General features: G+C 38.4%; 2 long non-coding RNA genes across 2 annotated transcripts; one reads left to right on the top strand and one right to left on the bottom strand.

The window, feature by feature from the left end:
• Nucleotides 1-2244: 2244 nt before the first annotated feature.
• On the bottom strand, nucleotides 2245-3918 carry LOC106941441 (uncharacterized). Its single transcript, XR_001423364.1, has 2 exons — nucleotides 3829-3918; nucleotides 2245-3167 (listed from the first exon to the last, which is right to left on the bottom strand). It is a non-coding gene; the product is annotated as an uncharacterized LOC106941441 (long non-coding RNA).
• On the top strand, nucleotides 3852-5876 carry LOC106941442 (uncharacterized). The gene is made up of 2 exons (XR_001423365.1): nucleotides 3852-3923; nucleotides 4583-5876. It is a non-coding gene; the product is annotated as an uncharacterized LOC106941442 (long non-coding RNA).
• Nucleotides 5877-7421: the final 1545 nt, after the last annotated feature.

The following is a 7421-nucleotide window of genomic DNA, read 5'->3' as shown; positions in this document are numbered from 1 at the left end:
GGTTTCCCCCAGTGTATTATAAGCATGGCGGCCCGCCATGCTTTGCTAGCCCCGCCAGGCTAACCGTCGCTTGCTTACGTTTCCAGGAAAATAAAAAAATATATATTTTTTTAAAGCCGGGCTGCAAGCGTCTCTTTTGCTCTTAGCATTTCACTAGCAAAGCAGATGTATTCCTAAAGGATAGGTTTATAATAGATAGGTTTATAGTTTATGCATTTACACCCGACAGCGCGTGGACTAATCACACCGCTGGCGCCTCTGCGCTTTGCCTCGCGCGCTGCATCTGCTTTACCTCAGCGCGGACCGCACGCGCCTCCTTTCACTCAAACTGGACACAGGCTGACCTGTATGGCTATTTACATAAACCTACTGTGAGGAATTATGATCCTTTGGAGAACTCTAGGTAAGAGTTTAAAACCCACCGTTAGCTCTGGTTGCGCAGCTCAATGTGAACCGCAGGAATAACTTGTAGCGAATTCAGAGGCGTGGCGCGTTGTGGAGCGGTGAGAATGATTTATCTTTATGAACGAATAATTATATGCGGCGTTTACATCTCAACACGCTGCCCAGCGTGTGGCTCTGTGTCTGTCTTCCCTGTAAAGTTTATGTCTGTGGTCCCGGTTGGCCAGGGCGTTTGTGGATAAGCAGCGCTAACCTCATCATGCAGGTTCAGCCCGGTGAGGAGCTTTCGCGCTCTCCTCGGAGTCACGCATCACGCTGATTTATATTATTTTATTATTATTTTTAGTATTATTTTTCCGGTTACACGATGCATCAAACCATATCAAATGCGTTGTCTACTTAGAGTTAATGCGCACGGCCGTATGGAGATCTGAGAAACTCGTCCCATAAACTCGACCAACCAAAACAGTTTCTGTGACGCTTATTAAAAACTCAACAGACACGAAATGGAAGAGTTACTAAAGCCACATGAGCAGCATTGAATTAAATCTCCCGTTTGTTGCGCATCTCTGCGTAGTGCAAGGAATTACCTCATCATGCAGGGCCGGTCCAAGGCTGCATTAGGCCTGGCGCAGAATCTGACTTAGGGGCCCCTTTTGTTGCTAAAAATATCAGCACCTCTAACAGCTTCTGTTAGATTTAGTGAAATATGGGAAAAGGGAGTAGTTTAATTGGCCAGCCTAAAAAGCAATAAGTTATAATCGCAGTTTACTAATTTGTATTTGTAAATTCAAAGATTAAACTCACAGCATCAGATTGTTGCTATGGTAACAAAACAATCTAACTATAAATAATCTTCTTTGAAGTTTTACAAAGTAAACTTGCCAGCTCCTTAAAATCTTGTATTTAAATGTTAAACAATTTAAAATCATTTAATTTATGTATGCCTAAACAATTGAATAAAATGTAACATCATTGATAATCTCAATAAACATGTATTACATTTGTATCTGTGGTCTGTTTTAATATATTAGCATTTATGGGGCCCCTGAAGACCTAGGGGGCCTGATGTAGTCGCTGACTTAATTTAATTAAACAGAAGTGCAAATTTGTTGTTTTTAGACCAGTTGTGGGTTTAAATAGCATTTCACTGGAGATGTTTTCCCGTAACATATAATTACACAGTAATACTTTTACATTTCCTGTCAACTTAACATCTTTTAATACAAAAACACGGTTGACCACCGGTCATTTAAATAAAAATAATCTAACTATAATCACTAAAGAAAGCTCGACATGGACTCAGACAGAATAATAACAGAACCTACGGTAACTAAAGAATAAACCTAACTAGAAACACTATGAAGAACTGAAAATAAGGAAGGCAATAACTAAGACAATTCTAACCACTCTAATTCTAACTCAAATAATAAAACTAAAATGACCATGAAGGGTTAACCTAAAGTGAACTACAACATAATGATAATTAAGATGAAAAAGCAAAATCAAACCCAAAAAAACTACTGAAAATAACTACTGATTGTGTGTATGTGTGTAACTATTGAAATAACTCCAAAATCCAAAAATGCTGTTTCAAGTCACTATAGTGAAAATTTTGCATTGTAATATACAATGAACACTTTGAAAACAGCTTTGCAAATGCACACATTACAATGTAAATTAATATTCGTCATGTAGAATTACAACCTTAACCTGTGATATATGGCAGTTTTTGGAATGAAAACATGATTTGAACTAAATGTACTCAAAGGGCTTTCTGTGCATGTGTAACGTAGTTCATTCTGCATTGTGTCTTGTGGGAAATAACAGCCAAAAGAGAGCTGATTTGAAGGCGTTTTAATGCTCCTGCATTCAAATAGCAAAAGATAGTAGTCAAAAACAGTCCTTTTCTCATCAAAGTGTTATACAGCACCTGTTTAACCATGAACAACACTGTTTTCAGCGCATGGATGTAGCAACTTCTTTAGCAATGTTTCATGTAGCATGAGAACAGCTAAATATCAGCTAAAACAGTTCCATCACCTTCTAATAAAGCTTAACTGCTCCAAAACACATTATTTTACAACAGTAATTGAACCATCACTCATTATCCTTAAATCACAGGGAAAAAAAACTTCACATCTTCAACAGAATCCAAACAGAAAGAGGGAATAGCGAGGGAAAACCCTTCGTATACTACAAGGGTGTAATTCGTTAAACTTCCCAGATAGCACAGAATGATTGAAACAACATTGAATTCACTAGTATTAAACACTATTTTATTGGCAGATGATGGGTAAACTGTGTACAAAAGGTTAAAAATGACAACATGAGTTTGATATAACATTTTATTTAACCCTTGTGTCCAGAAGTGGACACAAGAGTTAAATACAAGTTACATAAAAGTTTTACGACCCCACACACGTAAAACTTGTATCATTTTCCACAGTCCTCTACATTTGCCTCAGTCCTCACACGCACAAGAGTTAAGAAAAGAGGGATAGATCTTTAAACATATGACTCCTTTTTGACTGTCAGAACAACAGTCTGTTGTCCATGGAAAAACAGCATCCATGAGGTTAAGCTTTGTACTGTATGAATTAGGGAAACAGTACAAGTTGCGGTAACCCCAGTTTGACTCTGGTTGGCATCACTTTGATTCCTTGCAATGTCTTCCTCTCGTTCTGGCGTGTAATGAAGCCACTTCTTGACAGTTTTGCTGCAGACCTCTAGAGTCAGCTTTCAGTCAAACTGCAGAGCAACGGCTGAAAAACACAAAAATAAAAGTGAGAAAGGTGCTGGTTAGAAAGATGATAAACATTTGAAAAGTTCTGAAAGACATTGAAAGATTAAACAGTGTACTGGTTCTGAGAACAAATACAAACCATATAGTTCCCCATGTACACTCACTGTTAAATTAATATTCATCTTTATCTTTCATTAATATTTATCTTAATGTTTATATATACAATTACATTTACCTATCAAGCTGCAGTATAGTGTAGCATTTATGATGCTGCACTCATGTTAAAATAAGGGAATCAATATTTAAAATAAAGACTGTATCAGAAAACCTAAAGATAAAACTCAGGGAGGATCAGGGTTTATTTAACACACCAGAGACAAATAAATAGAGCAGAAGGTGATTTATACTGTAGTTGGAAAAATTATTTATAATTTATACAGAAGAGGCTTCCATCAAATAACTGGTTCAATCTTCCATTAACTACAAATATTTTCAAATAAGTTGATTAAATTCATTCAAAAATGTCCATATGCTGATAAAGATCCCACACAAGTAATAATAGTCCAGTTCAGTTTAACCAGTTACCAATCCAAGAATCAACAGACTGAATCAGTCATTAGCAGGTTTAGTTCAGTGTTTCACCTGCCTTACATGTTTTAAGTGTTTCCTTTCTGCCACACCTGGATTGAATCTGTGGATGATAAACAACCTTCTGCACTTCTTGATGGCTGCAGAAGGTCATGCAATCATCTAACTCAGCTGTTCTGGAACAGAGGTTGTTAAGGAAGATATACTCAGAATTAGTTAATTTTGGAAAAAGTCTGGCTCTCTCTTCCTTTTTGATCCCAGGTCCTCCCGGCGGGCCGCGTGTAGCCACTCAGAAAAACAGCAATGCGTGTTGACGTCACAGAATTGCAGTGTTTAATCCAATAAAAGACAACACATAAAATTACAACAGAACTGCAGGACAACAGAGACATACATTCATTTACCTGACAGACAGAAGAAGAAGGAAATAAAAAAGAAAAGCAAAGATGTCTTTGGAGAATTGCAAGAGCAAATCTAATCTTTTACTTCTGTGCAGAAAGTTTTATACTCGAGGCGTATTCTTGTCTTTAATTTATTCAAATTAGGCGTATCTTTGCTCATCAAACCAGGAGCTATCTCTGACCGTTTCTCTAAAGCCAATAACTCCTGCTGTGTTTACGACTCTCCACAGGTGGGTGTGAAAGTTGGAACTTCTACATGTTTTTTTTCCCACACAGACAAAAGGCAATTCAAACGATCGCAACATACCATCTGCTTTAACTACAGGTAAAATAAAGGTCAATAGGCCAGAATACATTACTGATTTTAAAACTATAATTAGGCTATTTCAATCAAGACATGTTAAGTTTTAAATCTAGCTTATTTTAAATGTATTTTCTTAACAAGGTACATTTAAGCATGTCCCTAAGCACATCATAATAAAAAGTTAAAAACAAGTGATTACTATCACAACAATTTAAAGCCCACCTGGACCAGCCAGCCTTACACTTCCTTGTCCACCACATGCTCTCCCAGACCAAACAATAGGCCCCACCCTATTTTAAAAACTCAAATCCCACAAAATCTCACAGGATTTCATATTTAGACCTAGAGTGGTGGGCAGTATGAAAATAATACAAAAGGAGACATGACCTCAATTATTAAAAATATCCGTTTTGCCCCAAAATAACCAGGATTACTATGGGCACAAAACAATGCCCTTATTTTTCAGTAAACAGATTTAAGATCAAAGTAATATTGAAAAACTTACCATAAAAGTGCTCAGCGGAGAATTCAATTCAGAAGCCGGTTGCAAACAAGCCAGCAGCAAAGTGGCTGTTTGGTTGGGACAAACCACTACTTGTACACACTACACTCCTTGTAGAGACTTATAGATGTTTTTGTGTCAACACATTATGCACAGTCAGTAATAATATTTACAGACAAGTAAGAAAATGTACAGAAAGGAATCACAACCCACTGTTCTCAACATGTAGTGCTTAATTTGAAACATGATTAACCCCCACCTAGTAATAAAATGTTCTGACCCAGAGCTCAAGGAGGGGGAGGGAAGAAGGAATGAGAGGGGGTAAAGAGGGGAAAGTTGGGAGGAGCGGGTGGGTGGGGGGAGGCTTGGGAGACAGTAAGGGGAGATGAGGAGGTGAGGAGGGGTGCAACAAACTGCCCAGATTGCACACGATGGTAATTCAACGTTTAAATATACTCAGAATGGTTGATTTTTGGTTGAGGTCAACAACTGACAGTGGATCAACCATAAAACAACCATCCAATTCTAGCCAAGTAACCAATGTTGGAACTGTGTCATTGAATCAATGTTGTTTTGTGGTTGAAAAATAATGAATGAAATGCCAATGTCTGATCAACGTCCGATCAATGTTGAATCAATGTACAGTGATCCCTCGCTATAACGTGGTTCACCTTTCGCGGTCTCGGTGCTTCACGGAATTTTTTGTTGTGCAGTTTTTTTTCCACAGTGCATTGTGTTCTGCGTCCTGATTGGCTAAACAGTCTCTGCGGTTCTTCTCTACCTGTAATGTTACGGTATTTAAATATAAGTAATACAGCTTGGCCATTCAGGAGATGAAAACTGAAACTTTGAATGCCTGCTGGAAAAAACTGGCCATAATCAGCGCAAAACCTGACCGAAGGCTCGCTTGACGAGATCCATCGCTTTGCCGTAGATACAGCTGTGAATCTCGCAGGGCAGGTTGGAGGAGACGCTTTAATGACATAACTCTGGATCACATTAAGGCCCAATTGACGAACACACACATCCGCTGACCTGAAAACAGGTTTTGTTCTTTGGTTTCAATGTAGAGTATTTAATTATGCTGTGTAATAATTGGAAAACATAAAGGTAACTATTTCGCGGATTTTGCTTATCGCGGGTTATTTTTGGAACGCAACACCCGCGAAAAACGAGGGATCACTGTTTGCTGTTTTGCCACACCCATTCCCCTCCTCTCTTCCTCAACAGAACTCTGGGTGAGACCATTTTATTAGTGAGTGGGAGTTTTAACGTTTTAAATTAAGCACTGTAGAGCAATGTTTCCCAACCCCGGTCCTCAAGGCACACTGCCCTGCATGTTTTAGAGGTTTCCCTGCTTCAACACGCCCAATTTAAAATGATTCCAGTTCAGAAAAAGCTTGTTAATCAGCCATCAATTGAAATCCTGTGTGTTTGATTGAGGGGTAGATGGGCCAGGTTGGGGGAAAGGTGTGTGTGTCTTTGGCAGGTGGAGGGAGAGGGGTTGGGCGTTTGAATGGCGGGTGGTGGTGGAGAGGTGCAAAAAACAACTTACACTGATTGAACATATATTACTAGTTCTTCCCCAAACCTTGTTCATTCATTAGATTTCAACCACAAAACAACATTGATTCAATGACAGTTTCAATGGTTAGAATTGGATGGTTATTTGATGTTTGATCCACCGTCAGTTTTTGACTTCAACCAAAAATCAGCCATTCTGACTATAATTCAACGTTGATTTAGCATCCTGTGCAATCTGGGTAGTGTAATAACATCACACTGCTACAAATGGATCACGTTACCAACACTTACATGATGAGATAAGGCTTTAAGACCTTTTCTTGCCTCCCAACAGTGTCGTAGTAGTCAATGCCAACACCTTATCTTGGAATGACTCAAGAACAAAAAAGATTAAGACTCCGAGGGAAGCGAGACTATGAGCAAACCACTGAGACCATTTTCATGAGTACATTCATAATAGTTTTTGTCTGTAAATGTTTTAATAAAATCTGCCAGTGGCAGTTCAATAGCAAATTCTTTGTGTTTTCAAAAAGCAAATGTAATTATTTTATGCAGTCAGAAGCATTTGCTCAGTAAAAACTTGATTGCACCATATGTGTACAGATATTTTCTCTTTTAAATCAAATGACATAATGCTGTTTGTTGTTGTAAACATTCACATGCAAGCCCAAGACCAGGCAAAAATAGTTTCCAGGCTTCAGAGCTTCCACCTCACAGAGCAGCCCTCCCCAGTGTCTCCCTGACTCAGCTCCTCTAGACTAACCAGCAGCAATTAGCAAACAGCTGGTGGTCGGTCTCAGATGTGTGCATAATACTTCATTCCTCTTGACGTTATAAAGTTCTAAGATTATTTCTGACCATAAATATGACTGTAGTAATATAATTTGGAATAAGAGGTTTTAAACAAAAGCATGAATTTTGTCTATTGGATGCACAGGACGAAAAGTGGGATTT

Source organism: Poecilia latipinna, unplaced genomic scaffold, assembly GCF_001443285.1.
Source record: "Poecilia latipinna isolate Pla-1442-1.1 unplaced genomic scaffold, P_latipinna-1.0 Scaffold3675, whole genome shotgun sequence".
NCBI classification, from domain to species: Eukaryota; Metazoa; Chordata; class Actinopteri; order Cyprinodontiformes; family Poeciliidae; genus Poecilia; species Poecilia latipinna.
This window is presented reverse-complemented; position numbering and strand designations above follow the sequence as displayed.